The sequence below is a fragment of the Strongylocentrotus purpuratus genome, unplaced genomic scaffold (genome assembly GCF_000002235.5).
Source record: "Strongylocentrotus purpuratus isolate Spur 01 unplaced genomic scaffold, Spur_5.0 spur5_scaffold_8, whole genome shotgun sequence".
In the NCBI taxonomy this organism is placed as follows: Eukaryota; Metazoa; Echinodermata; class Echinoidea; order Camarodonta; family Strongylocentrotidae; genus Strongylocentrotus; species Strongylocentrotus purpuratus.
In genome coordinates, this window is record NW_022145614.1 from 16,282,703 (window position 1) to 16,299,253 (window position 16,551).

General features: G+C 39.4%; 2 long non-coding RNA genes across 2 annotated transcripts; one reads left to right on the plus strand and one right to left on the minus strand.

Moving 5' to 3' along the window:
* Positions 1-2,990: 2,990 nt before the first annotated feature.
* On the minus strand, positions 2,991-5,560 carry LOC115920151. The gene is made up of 3 exons (XR_004062204.1): positions 5,453-5,560; positions 3,787-3,892; positions 2,991-3,120 (listed from the first exon to the last, which is right to left on the minus strand). It is a non-coding gene; the product is annotated as an uncharacterized LOC115920151 (long non-coding RNA).
* A 519-nt stretch (positions 5,561-6,079) lies between these two features.
* LOC115920129 lies at positions 6,080-8,644 on the plus strand. The gene is made up of 3 exons (XR_004062185.1): positions 6,080-6,222; positions 7,692-7,815; positions 8,334-8,644. It is a non-coding gene; the product is annotated as an uncharacterized LOC115920129 (long non-coding RNA).
* Positions 8,645-16,551: the final 7,907 nt, after the last annotated feature.

Genomic DNA, 16,551 nt, shown 5'->3' on the forward strand with positions numbered 1-16,551 from the left:
ATAGATCACTTCTGCCTATTTCATTATGTCCATTTCATCCAACCCCCCACCGTAATTTTTCCATTTAGTAAAAGCAAACATTTTGCCGAGTTTAGCAAAAACATGAATATTCATGAACGGTCAGACAATACAGCCTTTTAGTACGTAACGTATAGTGAATGGGAATGGGCGATGATCCGTTCAGGAGGTAGAGGTCAGTGGTTTGTGCTGGCAATGTTCACGCGAGCGAAAATGAGACAATCGGAGCAATATGGAGCAATAACTTCAGGGGGGCTCAATTCCGCTTCTGCAGCAGTCTAGCCATTGGGAGATTTTGGAGGGTCAAAAGTGCACGCTGCTTCCACTTATCGTGTATTAGCCTATGAAGACGACAAATGTTTAGTGCACCAGCGAAATGGGGATTTTGGATTGCGCGCAGCGCGTAAAATATGTAAATTAAAATTTGGAATATTCATGAGCTCATTTCCACTTATTAGCATATTATCGTAATGAAAAAAAAGACAATGCGCATGCGTTACTCTCGACAGAATCCTTGGGCCGATTAAATGTAGAACAAAGGTCAGAGTCGGGGAGGTGGGGGGGGGGGGGGGGGGGGGGTAATAAACTTTCTAATGGTTGTGACTTAGTTAAGGCCACAAACTTCACTGTCACCAGGATGAAAAGTACTTTGACAAAAATTAAGTTCAGTTAAAAAGCAAAAATAATGACCCCATTTTACCGTGGTACCTCAATTCATTTTTTACCTCTTTTTTGTGTGTTTTATTTTGTTCGTTTATTTACTTAAGTGATATTTTCATATTTCTAGTGTCCAAATAATGAATCACTCTCGACTCGCCTTCAATGATCTTTCATATTGTGCCCCATCCCCAATGAAATTTCAATTTTGCCTCGTTCTTTTCGTTCTTGCATTCGTCGCCACTGATTTTTTTAAATAATTTGCCCCCCCCCCCCCGACAGTAACATTTTCAATACAGGACCCCATCCAATATTGACATTTCACTAGGCTCTATTACCCTCCCTCCTCCCTCCCCACCACAATTACCTATGCTGTCATTTTGGCATTGACTTATTTTTTATTTACCCCCCCCCCCCCCCCCCCCCATCTCTATTCTAAACCATTTTTTACATTGCATTTATACTTAAGTCTTGCCCACTATCGTTACATTTCCGCTTTTTCTCTCATTAGGAAAGATGGTTAAATCTATCTCACTGATGCCAGATCTATACAAAAAAATCAAAAGGTCAAACACCATACTCAATTCTAAACAAGACTGCATCAGCCCCCAACTCACCTCAGTCATACAGCATTATCATTACAGTGCCTATATCATCATAATCACCAGCATCATCACATATATTTCACAAAATACTGACGTTTCCATAGGACCTACTACCCTCTCTCCTCCATACACCCCTCCCCCCCCCCCCCCCCATCACCACCACCATGATCATACATGGTGTCATTTTGGCACTGAGTTATTATTCATTTAACTTCCCCCGCACCCTCCCCCCTTCTCTATTGTAAACCATTTTTTTATACTGCATTTATACTTTAACCTTGCCCACTCTCTTATTACATTCCCCCTTCTCTCTCATTAGAAAAGATGATTATAATCACCAGCATCATCACATAACTTCTAAAAAATAAGAAAATGAAAAGAATAGAATTAAGCAGTATTAACTAATTTTATTAACATTTGTGAACATAAATTTTTCTATAATGATCTTTTAAAATACAACCTGAACTAAAGAAAGGTAACAAATGAACGGGGGAGGGGTGGCTGTCGTCTCTTGAACTTAAAATTGTTCAGATGTATAATTCTACTATAGATTTAGAAAATTAGATATATTAAAATAAAATCCATATGATTTATTCAATTATCAACATGTAAAGCATGGGTATATATAGTCAAACCTGCTTTAGTGACCACCTGTCTACAAAGACCACATTTGTTTTGTTTTCCTTGAAAATGGTTTCTCATTGAAACATGTACTAAAGGAGCCCGTCTACATAGACCACTTTTTGTGTTTCCCTTGGGCGGTTGCTACGAGTACTTTTTCTTTTACATTGGACATTTTTGTTCATTGTCATCATTATTACTATCATTATTGTTATCCTCTAATAATCACTAATACTATTACAGTACTACTATTGTACTATTCCTACATCATTTCATTTCCCCCACCTTGAATTTAGTATCCAGTTCAGCATCCCTAATAAATTGGTCAGAATTTGAATTCAGATTAAATATCAAAAAGCTACCTGTATCTTACATGTACACACATTAAAAGAACAAATACTTTTATGATCCTCGATATACCTCTTCTTCTTCTTCTTCTGGTAATATTCAAAGGGCTATACAGCTAATCAAGAAGTGTTGGATACCGGAGTGTTGGCTCAGTCAGTAGAGCGTCCGCCACACAACCGGGAGGTCGTGGGTTCGAACCCCGGCCGCGTCATACCAAAAGACGTTAAAAAAATGGGAGTTGTTGCTACCTTGTTTGGCGTTCAACAATAAGGGATAGACCAACGTCGATCTGGCGCTGCTCAGTGGCTGCCGGGCTCACGATCAATTGGGCAAAAAGAATTTCCGTTTCGGTTTAATAAAATTTGGAGTGGACTATTAGGCTATTATTATTATTATTATATTGTTAGATGAACTAGTGAAGGGGTGTGAGGAAGACAGATGATATTTTTTTAATGGGATGAGGGCATTAGATGCCTCAGGAGTAGTCCCTTGCAGTTCGACCTGGCAGGACTGTCGATCGGCATACATTTGCTGGAAGCCAGTTCCATTATTAAACTTTGGGACGGAGCGTTGGGCAAATACAAACGGATCTATGTCGCTTCTAGCTTGGTTCTCCCATGTTTGTGATATGTGAAGGAAAATAGGGCTTTCAAGGGAAAGGCAGAGAGACCACTGACTACCTTGTGCACAATTCCCAGTCTACATGCAGAGTGCCTTGTAGATAAGGTATGCCACTATCATCTCAGTCACACTGCTGGCTCTCTTGTATTTCCCATTGTGATGTAGCGTGCTGATGTAGAGATCTCAAGAGTTCTCAAGATGAGAGTGGATAGAAAGAAGCCTGGGTATCAAACCTTCTGCATTGGACAACCTGCATAATACAAACAAAAAGAGAGAAAGCAAATGAGATTAAAACTAGCTGCACTACATTAGATTTTTTTTTTTAATAGTACCTTCCCACTTTTAGGTCTTACATTTTGGTTTTATAACAAATGATAGATTTATGTCTATCTGATAGGGCCTTTTTTGAAGAATAGAGTAAAGGTTTATATTCATTTCCAATTATTGAACAAGGAACTTTAAAATTGTTTTTCTTATATTATTATTATTATTTGTGAAACATTTGCTACATGTACATACAACAGGCAGTACATGTAGAGGTAGAAGTCTATTGAATAATTTTAAGTTGTTTATAAACATAGGAGTATCTACTGTTCAGTTGTCTGATTTTGTGAGAAAATTTTTGATAGATACGGTATGTAATATTGAAGAAGAAAAAAAAAACCTTTGAGTACGTATTGTAATATCATGCTGAGGGAATAAAGTGATTTGTTTATTAAGCAACACCGTAGTTTGTCACCTAAATAAAGCTAGAGAATAAATGAGAATTACAAGATATAATGCAACATTATAATTAAGATGGTAATTGGTGATTAGTCCAAGATGAGTGCGATGTTGGCATGGGCTTAGCCTTAGATTATACAGCCTGAATATTTTCGAACTTTATACAAACATACCTTGCCAGAGTTCAACTTACATGTAGGTGTCCTGTTCCTGAGATCTACACCATGACATATGATGATCAGGTACTGGTAGTCTCTGTTGCACATCTGTGGTCATTATCTGCTTTGGTTGCATAGGATCTACAATTAAAAGAAAACAGAAACTTAGTAAGGTTCGTGCAAGTAATAGTATCAAATGCTTGCATTAGTTATCAGTTTATAACTTGGTTCATGTCTTTTAGACTAGAGTTGGAAATACCCATGCCATACCAAATAAAAAGGGGGTAGCAAATAGTCCTGAAACTTTACTGTAAACAAGGTAAATATTCGGACATTACTAATACGTAAATAATATAACCTATTTTCTCTCTAAACATGTAATTTTCCTCTAAATATTTCAAACAAGGCACAGTGCCATAACTTAGAAGTTAGAGCACAATCAAGAAAAAGAGGGGTGGGGGTAAAATTAGGAAGCTAGGAAGGAACACCCTTTTTGTTTTGTTTTGTTGTTGTTGATATAGTCTATCTAGCCTACATCCGAACTAAGCTGGACCTGGATACATAATGCCACACTAGCAATAGCATGACTACAGACTAGATCTAGACTAGACCCTAGCCTAGGCCAGGGCCTATGCCTTGCCCTTAGCCCGAATTTTCTGTCTCTTTCGTTCGTTAGCCTCTGATTTGGGTAGGGTTGGCTAAAGAGAGGAGCCGACTCTACCCAAATCAGAGGCTAACGAACGAAAGAGACAGAAAATTCAGGCTAGACTATGCTATGAATACTAGCCTAGGCTTTACAGTAAAGTGTAGCCTGTTAATGGGCAGGTCCAAGCTATTTGGATTGTGACGTACGGGACATTTAGAGACTTTAAACAAGAAATAACAACAGATGAAATTATTTATATGGCTATCTTTTGGTATGACGGGCTAGTTCATTTGTGGAAAGTTTTAGTTCTGACCAATTTTTTAATTAATTTTAAATGTAATTAGTGTGCTGCGTGACGTACGGGACGCTCTGGTCCCGTACGTCACGCAGCACATTAAGGTCTAGATCTAGGCCTACATTTAAAATTAATTAAAAAATTGGTCAGAACTAAAACTTTCCACAAATGAACTAGCCCATAATAGCCACAGACTCATAACAAAAGATAGGCATATAAATAATTTCATCTGTTGTTATTTCTTGTTTAAAGTCTCTAAATGTCCCGTACGTCACAATCCAAATAGCTTGGACCTGCCCTAATAATAATATAGCCGCGCCAGCTCAGGAAACGCAGTCGCTTATTGGTGGAGTGTTACAGCCGGCTAGCACCGGCGAATTGAAAATCATAAACCGCTCCGAGAAATCTCATCGGCTTGGACTAGCAATGAGCCATTTGCGCATGCAGTCTACAAGTCTACATCTACTACCGATTACTATCGGTAATCAAGCTATGAACTGAACTTAAAATTATGAGATGTGCTGTAATGAAATAACCTACGGTAAACTCCTGATTGTTTCTCAAAATATTACCGTCTACGACTTAAATTAGAGTTCATTCAATCAGTTAATATTCTTTGGTCAGAACAAAGAAAAAAGGATGGGGTAGGGGATTAACCGGTAATACGTTGTGACAATGCGGAGAGCCCCTCACTGCACTGCAATGACGAACACATCACAATCATTTCAGATATCTTCACACAAAATTGATCTTTACTTACTTTTTTGGTATCCGTATGGTATCACTTTGATGTCGATGTTCGCCTGAAGATTTTCTGCTCAACTGAGATGTATTTGACAAACTTCTATTGTAATATAAATTCACTTACAAGAAAAATGTTTCATTGACTGGATAAGCACTGGTGTCCTGAGCGATTTGAACTAGTCTAGTCTAAGTTAATTTGATATGATCAAAACCGTCCTAAACCTGCGCATGTGCAATGAGTTAACCTCTAGAACATAACCAACCCTGAAGAAGTGACCGAGGATTACAGGATCTACCTCTCCTCGTATGATGATGATGATGATGATGATGATCAAAGAGATTCGATCATACACAGTATGTCCTCCGTAGGAGGACTAGAGGGCCAACTAAAATCGTGACCTTTGACATTTCATAGGTTTTGCATTGGATGCATTATGGGGGTTTTGTCCGATTTGAACGACGGTTTTGGAGGGTCAATGAATATTCATGAGTAATGACGTAAAAAATACGCCAACTACTGTTTGTTGATTGGCCATCGACAAAATGTTTTATGTATTAGGTCATGCATAAAACATTTTTTGCATTCCCAGAATTCCCTACGATTTGAGCACGAAAATGGCGGTTGTATGAACTGCAACTTTCAAGTTATTCAATTACGAACAATGAAACATTTTTCTTTTAAGTGAATTTCTATTATAATAGAAGTTTGTCAAGTACATCTCAGTGAAGCAGAAAATCTTCAGGCAAACATTGGCATCGAAGTGATACCCTATGATATCAAGAAAAGTAAGTAAAGATCCATTTTGTGTAAAGGTCTCTGAAATGATTGTGATGTGTTCGTCATTGCAGTGAGCGGCTCTCCGCATTGTCACAACGTATTACCCGGTTAATCCCCTACCCCATCCTCTTTTCTTTCTTCTGACCAAAGAATATTAACTGATTGAATGAACTCTAATTTAAGTCATCGACGGTAGTAATTTCAGAAACAATCAGGATTTTACCGTAGGTTATTTCATTAGAGCACATCTCATAATTTTAAGTTCAGTTCATAGCTTGATTTCCGATAGTAATCTGTCGTAGATGTGGACCTGTTGGAGACTGCGCAAATGGCTCATTGCTAGTCCAAGCCGATGAGATCTCGTCGAGCGGTTTATGATCTTCAATCCGCCGGTTCTAGCCGGCTGTAACACTCCACCAAGAAGCGACTGCGTTTCCTGAGCTGGCGCGGCTATAACTTACAGTGTGTTACTGTAAAGCCTAGGGCTAAGCTAGTATTCATAGCATAGTCTGGCCTGAATTTTCTGTCTCTTTTGTTCGTTAGCCCTTGATTTGGGTAGGGTCGGCTCCTCTCTTCAGCCAACCCTACCCAAATCAGAGGCTAACGAACGAAAGAGACAGAAAAATTCGGGCTAAGCAAAGCCTAAGCAGAGCCTAGGGCTAGGCCTAGATCTAGGTCTAGTCTAGACCTCTAGATCTAGCACTTAAATATAAATAGCATTTAACCCCGTATCTAGTATAGGCCTAGAACTAGGACTAGATTCTAGGCCTAATGCATTCTAATAAAGAAAGACTAAATAAATGCCTAGTGTAGATCTAGATGATAGATCTAGGTGGATTAAATAAATGATGTGGAAGTTATGGAGAGGGGGGGGGGGGTGCACAATCATTCTGTGCCCCCCTTTTCAGATGTGGCATAGATTCTAGGTCTAGGGACGGGTCTAGATCTAGGTCTAGAGCCACCTACTAATAATACTAAAAATAGGCAATTAGATCTAGATCTATAAGTATAGCTTGTGTTATGCCATAGCAAAGAATTCCATAGCCATGGGTCTAGTCTCGTTTTTGCTCCACTAGACTAGACTAGTCATGCACATGTGTCATTATTGTGATCCAGGTCCAGATTCAGCTTAGTTTGAATGTAGATCTAGATCTACTACTAGGCTAGATCTACCATCAACAACAAAAACAAAAGAAAAAAGGTGTCTCCTCCTCCCCCCCCCCCCCCCCCCCCTCTTTCCCTGATTTTGCTCTTACTCGTGTCATTGTGCCTTGTTTGAAATAATTAGTTTATTTTCAGGATTTTATGCCACCCCTTTTAGTTTTATGTTGGTGAGAATTCTGGATCCAACCCTACATATGATATGGATATTTCTTTCTTTATTAAAAGACATGAACAAAGTTATAAACTGATAACTAATGCATGCATTTGATATTAGCAGGAACCTTACTAAGTTTATGTTTTCTTTAAATTGTAGATCCTATGGAACAGAAGCAGATAATGATCACAGAAGTGCAACAAAGAGCACCAGGACCTGATCATCAAATGTTATGGTGTAGATCTAATCAAGAACAAGGACACCTAAGTTGAACTCTGGCAAGGTATGTTTGTATGAAGTTCGAAAATATTCAGGCTGTATAATCTAAGCCCATGCGAACACCACACTCGACTTGGACTATATACAAAGATTTGGGGAACTGTCATCTTGTGTTGCATTATATCTTGTAATTCTCATTTATTCTCTAGCTTTTTATTTAGGTGCCAAAACTATGGTGTTGCTACATTTTATTCTCTCATCATATTAAAAGACGTACTCAAAGGCATTTTTTCCTAAATATTACATTATATCTAACAAACTTTTGTTCACAAAGTCTAGCAAATAATAACTTAAAATTAATTGGAAATTACTTTTAAAATAATTGGAAATACATCTAAACCTTTACTCTTCTTTTCAAAAAAGGCCCTATCAGATAGACATAAGTTTATCATTTTTTAATAAAATTAAAATGCAAGACCTAAACAAAGTGGGAAGGTACTAGATCTATTTTTGAAAATCCAATGTAATGCAGCAGTTTTAATCTTATTTGATTTCTCCTCTCTTTTTGTTTTTATTATGCAGGTTGTCCCTTGCAGAAGGTTTGATACCCAGGCTTCTTTTGTACAAGTCCCTAGTCCACCCTCATCTTGAGAACTGTTCCTGTGTCTGGGATCCCTACAACATCTCAGATGTCCAGGACGCTACTTCACAATGGGGACCACAAGTGAACCAGCAGTTTGACTGAGATGATCAGCACCTTTAGTTGCCTACTATATCTACAACTACAAGGCACTCTGCAAGAAGACTGGGAATGGTGCACAAGATAGTCGATGGTCTCTCCGCTCTCCCTTGAAAATTTTCCCACTGCACTACTTATAGCTACTTGCGCCCTCTATATAGCAAACAATGCCTAATCGGTGCCTGTTGGTCCCCCATGATCCTCTTTTTCTTATATTAATTGAGAGCTGATTTGATGAGATAACCACCTGTAAGTGACCTTGCAGGGTGGTCTAGTCCCCCAGACCAAACTAGTACAGACGGGCTTTAACAAATCACGAGCAGGAAGTACCAAGACATGACCCTCCAGTTGCACCAAGCCAGAAGCGACATAGACAAGTTTGTATTTGCCCAACACTCTGTCCCAAAGTTAATGGAACTTACTTCTAGCAAATATAATGCATGCTGACAGTCCAGAGAACTGCCAGGGACTACTTCTGAGGCATCTACTCTCCTTATCCCACTTAGAAACAATCTATCTTCCTCACACCACTTGTAATCTTTAGTATTAATTCATCTTCGTGATAGGCTACAACGCCTTTTGAAGATTACCAGAAGAAGAAGAAGAAGATATATCGAGGATCATGAAAGTAATCATTTGTTCTTTTAAATGCATGTACATGAAACATAGTTTTTTTTTATATTTAATCTTAAGTCAAGTTCTGACAAATATATTAGGGATGCTGAACTGGATAGTAAATTGAAGGGGGGGATAAAATGATGTAGTTCGATAGTAATACTGTAGTAATATAATTAATAACATTAATAATAATAACAATATTACAAATAGTAACAATAATGACAATGATCATGATAATAGCAGTAATAATAATGATAATACAGGTAGTAGTAAAAACAACAATAATGTCCAATGTAAGATAAAGTACTCATAAAACTCAGTATATGCTTTACATAATAAAATAGCATGTTGATATTATTGATTTTTTTTTCCTCAAAATCTACAGTAAACTTTTACAACTGAAAAATTTAAATTCAAGAGACAGCACCCCCCCCCCCCTCCCCCATCCTTTTGTCATCCTTTTGTTGATGTCATGTTGGATTTAAAAAGATCTTTATAGAAACAAAATATGTTGATAAATGAGTTCATAGATGTTAATAAATTAGTTAATACTGCTTAATTCTGTTCATTTCATTTTCTTATTTTGTGAAATATATGTGATGATGCTGGTGATTATGATGATGTAGGCACTCTGTAATGATAATGCTCTATGACTGAGGTGAGATGGGGTCTGATGCAGTCTTGTGTAGAATTGAGTATGGTGTTTGACCTTTTGATGTTTGTTTATATCTGGCATCAGCGAGATAGATTTAACCATCTTTCCTAATGAGAGAGAAAGCGGAAAAGTAACAAGAGAGTGGGCAAGACTAATGTATAAATACAGTATAAAAAATGGTTTACAATAAAGATGAGGGGGGGGGGGGGTTAAATAAAGAATAAGTCAATGCCAAAATGATGAAAGCATAGGTAATTGGGGTGTGGATGGGGGAGGGAGGTTAATAGAGCCTATGGAAATGTCAATATTGGAAGGGGTCCCTGTATTGAAAATGTTACTGTTGGGGGGGGGGGGGCAAATTTCAAGAAAATCAGTGGCGACGAATGCAAAAATTTAAATTTCATTGGGGATGGGGCACAATATGAAGAACATTGAAGTCGAGGTGAGAATGATTCATTATTTGGACACTAAAAATATGAATATATCACTTGTTAAGTCGGCTAAATGATCAGTGCAGTTTTTCTGATTTAAAAAATATTTAAGTTAATAAACGAACAAAAAAAAAAGAGGTAAAAAATGAATTGAGTTACCACAGTGAAATGGGGTCATTATTTTTGCCTTTTAACTGAACTGAATTTAAAAAAAAATGTACTTTCCATCCTGGTTACAGTGAAGTTTGTGGCCCCAACTAAGTCAACCATTTAAAAGTTTATTACCCCCCCCCCCCCCCCCCCCCCCCCAACACACACACCTCCCCAACTCTGCATGACCTTTGTTCTACATTTATCCGGCCCAATTAAGGATTATGTCAATATAGTAACGCATGCGCATTGTCTTTTTTTCATTGCGATAATATGCTAATAAGTGGAAAAGAGCTCATGAATATTCCAAATTTTAATTTAAATATTTTGCGCGCTACGCGCAGTCCAAAATCCCCATTTCGCTGGTGCACTAAACATTTGTCGTCTTCATAGGCTAATACATGAAAAGTGGAAGCAGTGTGCACTTTTGACCCTCCAAAATTTCCCCATGGCTAGACGGATGCAGAAGCGGAGTTGAACCCCCCTGATGATGATGATTGTTCGTATTACAACCAGTTTACAGTTGTATCAGTGCGCATGCGCAGACAGTTGATCTCGGGTCACTGGCCCCGGAAGCGGGGTCAGTGGCCCCGGAAGCGGGGCCAATAACTTTTGACCAGTGGTATTTATGCGTAAATTAAGATTGCGCCCATGCAAATGATGATGTGCGCGCACAACGCAGCGCGTAGGGCAGTGATATCATCAAAATTTGCATGGGCGCAATCCTAATTTACGCATAAATACATGACCTCTAGGTCATTGGCTTTGTTTAAAATGGCGCACACAACTGTAAACTGGTGTATTGAAAAACTTCAAAGTCGCAGTTCATACAACCGCCATTTTTCGTCATTTTCTTGCTCAAATCGTAGGGAATTCTGGGAATGCAAAAAATGTTTTATGCATTACCTAATACATAAAACATTTTGTCGATGGCCAATCAACAAACAGTAGTTGGCGTATTTTTTTACGTCATTGTTCATGAATATTCATTGCCCTCCAAAACCGTCGTTCAAATCGGACAAAACCCCCATAATGCATCCAATGCAAAACCTATGAAATGTCAAAGGTCACGATTTTAGTTGGCCCTCTAGTCCTGTGTATGATCGAATCTCTTTGAATAACTTACTGAAGGACACCCTCTAATAAAAGCATGTAATTTTTGTATAGATTTGTCAACGTGGTGGTCTTTTAAAGGTAATATTATACAATTTATTTATATTATGATATGATAATATTGCATTTTGATATCATTACATAATTCATGGAAGAAAGATAAGGGTTATAAGAAACCATGATATAAGTGGATTTACATTGCCGTATTACATCTACGTGGTGATTCTTCATCATAATTATTTGCAGGCAAGTCTTTGGTGAACAAAACCAGGTGGCGTACCATTAATCTTTAAAATGATCAAAAAAGAATTGCAATATTGATGATTTTTCTTCCAACTTATAATTAAGAGACCCCAGATTTCATGTTTAAATAGTATTTTTAAAGAGCTTGCCGATTCCTTGGGGTAAAATATGAAACCGCCTTTAGTTTTCATGATGGGGCTGTATAGCCAATGCTGTTCTGAGATTTTGCAAAGAGTTAATCGATCCTGCGGATTTCAAGATATCTGATCGAAATTATCTTTAAAAACTGGTTAAGTGGAATGGGTATCAGTTTTTCTAGCACATGCCTAATGAACTTATTGGATAAAGTCATTGCTAACTGTCACCACGTGTGTACTGAGTGTACAATGTACAGCTTTGAACATATCCAACTGCCGTAAATCATGGCAGATGCCATTTAACGGGATTTTTTTCAAATGCCACTTAAACTGCTGAATGAGAAAATACAAAGGTTTGAATTCCAGCCGATTCTCAAAATCAAAGCATTTTTTTTTTATTACAGCGTATAATTTTTTTTTTTTTTTTTTTTTATTGGAACCGTCAAAGGTATATTTGCCGATTAAAGTATTTGAGAAAAGACAAATGCACAATTTAACCAACCGCACAATCTTTTTTTTTTAGTTGAAGTGTTGAAATCATGAATTATAATTATTACAAAATCTTAAATACTTTAATTACTTACATATATGTATTAGTTTGTTCAATGAATGTTTCTCTTTTTTCTTGTGTTTTGTTGTTGTTGTAGGTGTTTAATTCGGGTTTTCTAAAGATTCAATTGTAATTATTTATGTTCGTCATAATTAAATCTGGCGTGACTTAGTATTCGTAACAGCTAAAAAAAAAAATTTAAAGCTCAAAGTACATTGGAATGCATTTGAAAATTATTTAGAATATTAAGTCTGTTTTTTACAATGTTTGTATACTTTGTGGGTATAATACAAATAAATTCATATATCAAGTTAGATTTGTATTTTATTTTATAGTTAATTTATTGATTGCATGTGGATCAAACTATCAAGTGCCAAAGAGTTCATTTGCATGCTTTTAAAACCACTTATGCCTTTCAAGATTATTTAGGGGAAGTCCACCCTTAGAGTTTATTTCTAAAATGTGATGAAAGGGCTATACTTGTGACAATCCATCCCTTGAAATTTAAATTGCATTGCTCCCATTGTGTGCTCTTTTCAAAGACCACAAAATGCCCTCCTATTGAACATTCCATCTCATGAAGTCGCTTAGAGAGAGAGAGAGGTTATTTCTAAAATAAAATAAAAGGGCTATTTGACTTTCAAGAGCCTTTCATTTCAGTTTAGAAATAACCTCTCTTTCTCTCTTCAAGACAATTTTCTCTCTTGGAAGTCAAATAGCCCTTTCATTTCATTTTAGAATAATTATTGCGTATGCAAAATTACAGGTTATATTGCTACATTAAAATTCATTCATACACTTAAAATAAAATAAATGAAGTTATACTTTTTAGGAAATGGGAATGCGCATAAAAAAATACGGACATTGTGAGTAATGGATAAAAGTATCGCACTAAACCTTTCAAAAAACAGACTTTGAACACGTATTATGTGAACTTGAATATTGGTATCTTACTGAAGAAGGTGAAAGATAAATTCAAGCAGACAAGGGAGGAGTCGAAAGTGGGAGAGTAAAGGAAAAGGCAAGGGAGAGAACGAGAAAGAGAGGGTGAGGGAGGGAGGGAGGGGGGGGGGGGATAAGTAGTGACACGGTCGCAGGCGCGGATCCAGGATTTCTTAGGGGGGCCCACTTTTTTTTTTTGGTCCGAAAAAAAATCATAACGACTCAGCCAGCCGCTAAATAAGCGGTGGGTGGGTGGTGGGGGGGGGGGGGGGGGGGGGGGGGGGGGGGGGGGGGGGGGGGGGGGGGGGGTGGGGGGGGGGGGGGGGGGGGGGGGGGGGGGGGGGGGGGGGGGGGGGGGGGGGGGGTTGGGGGGGGGGGTGGGGGAAAGGACACTTTTTTTTTTTGGTCTCGAAATTGAAAATTTGACATTTTTTTCCGATGGGGGGGGGGGGGGTGAGGTCACCTTTTTTAGGTCAGCCATTGGCATATTTAAAAAAATAAATAAAATAAAAAAATAAAAAATAAAAAAAATCACAGAAAGGGGGGGGGGGGGGTTGCTCCAAAATACACACACACTACACACAAAAAACCAAAGGGGGAGGGTCAACCCCCTAACCCCCTCCCCCCTCCCCTTCCGTACGTGCCTACTCGTCTGAAATATTTTTTTTTTTTTTCCCTCCCGTTCTCGAAAATAATCCTCGTCTGAATACAGCTTTTACATTTCATTAATCATTAGCGAAATAAGACGATTCGTTGTACCGTTATGACTTTTATCCTTGTCTAAATTCAGTTTCCCCCCCCCCCCCCCTCCCCGCGAAACGCGGAAGCTTTTACGTTTCATTAAATCATTAAAGAAAGAAGACGATTTGTTGTACCGTTCTCGACACTTAATCCTTGTCTAAATTCAGTTTCCCCCCCGCTTCGACGTTTCATTAAATTTTTAGAGAATGAAGAAGATTCGTTGTTCCGCTCTCGAAAATAATTTAGTTTCCCCACTCGCGCGAAGCGCGGAAGCTTTTACTTTTCATTAAATCATTAGAGAAAGAGGAAGATTCGTCGTACCGTTCTCGACTCTTAATCCTTGTCTAAATCAATTCCCCCCCCCCTCCCACGCGAAGCGCGGAAGCTTCGACGTTTCATTAAATCATTAAAGAAAGAACGATTCGTTGTACCGTTCTCGACACTTAATCCTTGTCTAAATTCAGTTTTCCCCCCCCGCCTCGACGTTTCATTAAATTTTTAGAGATGAAGACGATTCGTTGTTCCGCTCTCGAAAATAATTTAGTTTCCCCCACCCGCGCGAAGCGCGGAAGCTTTTACTTTTCATTAAATCATTAGAGAAAGAGGAAGATTCGTCGTACCGTTCTCGACTCTTAATCCTTGTCTAAATCAATTCCCCCCCCCCCTTCCATGCGAAGCGCGGAAGCTTCGACGTTTCATTAAATTATTATAGAAAGAAGACGATTCGTTGTACCGTTCCCGAAAATTATCCTCGTCTGAATTAATTCCCCTGCCCTCCCCCGCGCGTAGCGCGGAAGCTTTGACGTTTCATTAATTCATTAGAGAAAGAAGACGATTCGTTGTCCGTTCTCGACTCTTAATCCTTGTCTGAATTTCAAATATGTTCTTTGTCTATTCCCTTTTCTTCCTACGTGCTCTTCCTTAACAATCCTCTCTTTTTGCCGGCGTTTATTGGGGACCACCCCCACCGCCCCCCTGGCTACGCGCCTGCTGTCAGATGAACATATGTTGATACCTTGTCCGCCCCGAAGCTCAGGGGTTTAAGGTTTTAATTTACGGTCAGATTAGCATTCAGGGGTCCGCCTTAGCGCCCTATACGGGGTCCAGGGGCAGAGCCCCGGAAGTTCAGTAGTTTAGGCATTTAATTACGGTCAGATGAGCATTATTTTGATACCTAATTGTTACAATGGTAGGTCACTAATTGGCTTGGGGTTTCAGGGGGCGGAGCCCCGGAATCTCAAGGGTTTTAGGCACTCAATTACGGTCAGATGAGATATCGAGGGGCCCGCCTAAGGGCTCTTGGTTTGGTCCAGGGGGCAGAGCCCCCAGAAGCTCAGGGTTTTAGGCGTTTAATTACGGTCAGATGAGCATTTTTGATACCTTATTATTTGTGACACTAGCAGGACACTATTTGGCGTGGGTCCAGGGGCAGAGCCCCCAGAAATCAGAGGTTTTAGCATTAAATGACCGTCATATGAGCATCTAAGGGCCCGCCTTAGGGCCCTAGGTGGATCCAGGGGGCAGAGCCCTGGATTTTAGGCACTAATTTTAATCATGGTCAGATTATAATGTGACACTGGCAGTTAACTATTTTTTATTTCTCGCTCTCTTCTTTCTATTTCTCTTAATATACTTTTTCAAAGAAAGTGTGGGGGAGGGGCTCGAGGATCCCGATCCCCGCCCTTCCGCGGGCCCTGATATGTAGTCATCTCAAGAAGCATTTTCTTGCCTGGCTGTAAATTTAGGAATTTGTCATATTCCAACAAACGCATGAAGTGAGGAAAATTATCTCATTTCAGCATTATTTGTTAACCACCGTTATGGAATTATAAATAAACCACGTTTGAATTCTATTTCTCCAACCCCCTCCCCCTATCAGTATATGCCAGTGGCCCCCCCTCCCCCCCCCCCCTCCGATCTACACCTTGTAGGCGGGAAAATTGCAACTGATATCCCTTACCTTTCTTCATTTTCTTTTTCCTTTCCCTTTCTCTCCTCTTTCACTTTCCCTTCCCTTCCTTATCTCTCTTTTAAGTTTGCTGGGGGGGGGGGGGGGGGGGGGGGAGGGCACGGTCATTTTGGTCCCCAACCCGCTCCACACATTGTTGGCGGGATTAACCGCAACTGATCTTCGCTTCTTTTCTCCCTTTTCTTTTTTTCTTCCTCTTTTTGTTCCCTTTTAGCTCTCCTTTTTTCCTTTTCCTTCCTTTTCTCTTTTTTAGCGGGACGGGGGGGGGGGGGGGGGGGGGGGGGGGGGGGGCAGGCTAGGGTCTTTGCCCCCCCCCCCTCGATCCACAACTTGTTGGCGGGAAATTGCAACTGATATCCCCTTCTTTTCTTTTCTTCTTCCTATTTTGTCCTTCCCTTTATCTCCTCTTTATCTTTTTTTCTTTCCCTTTCCTTCCTTCTCTTTTTTTTTTTTATTGGGGGGGGGGGGGGGGGAGGGGGAAGGGGAGGCAAGTCCTTCCCCCCCCCGATCTC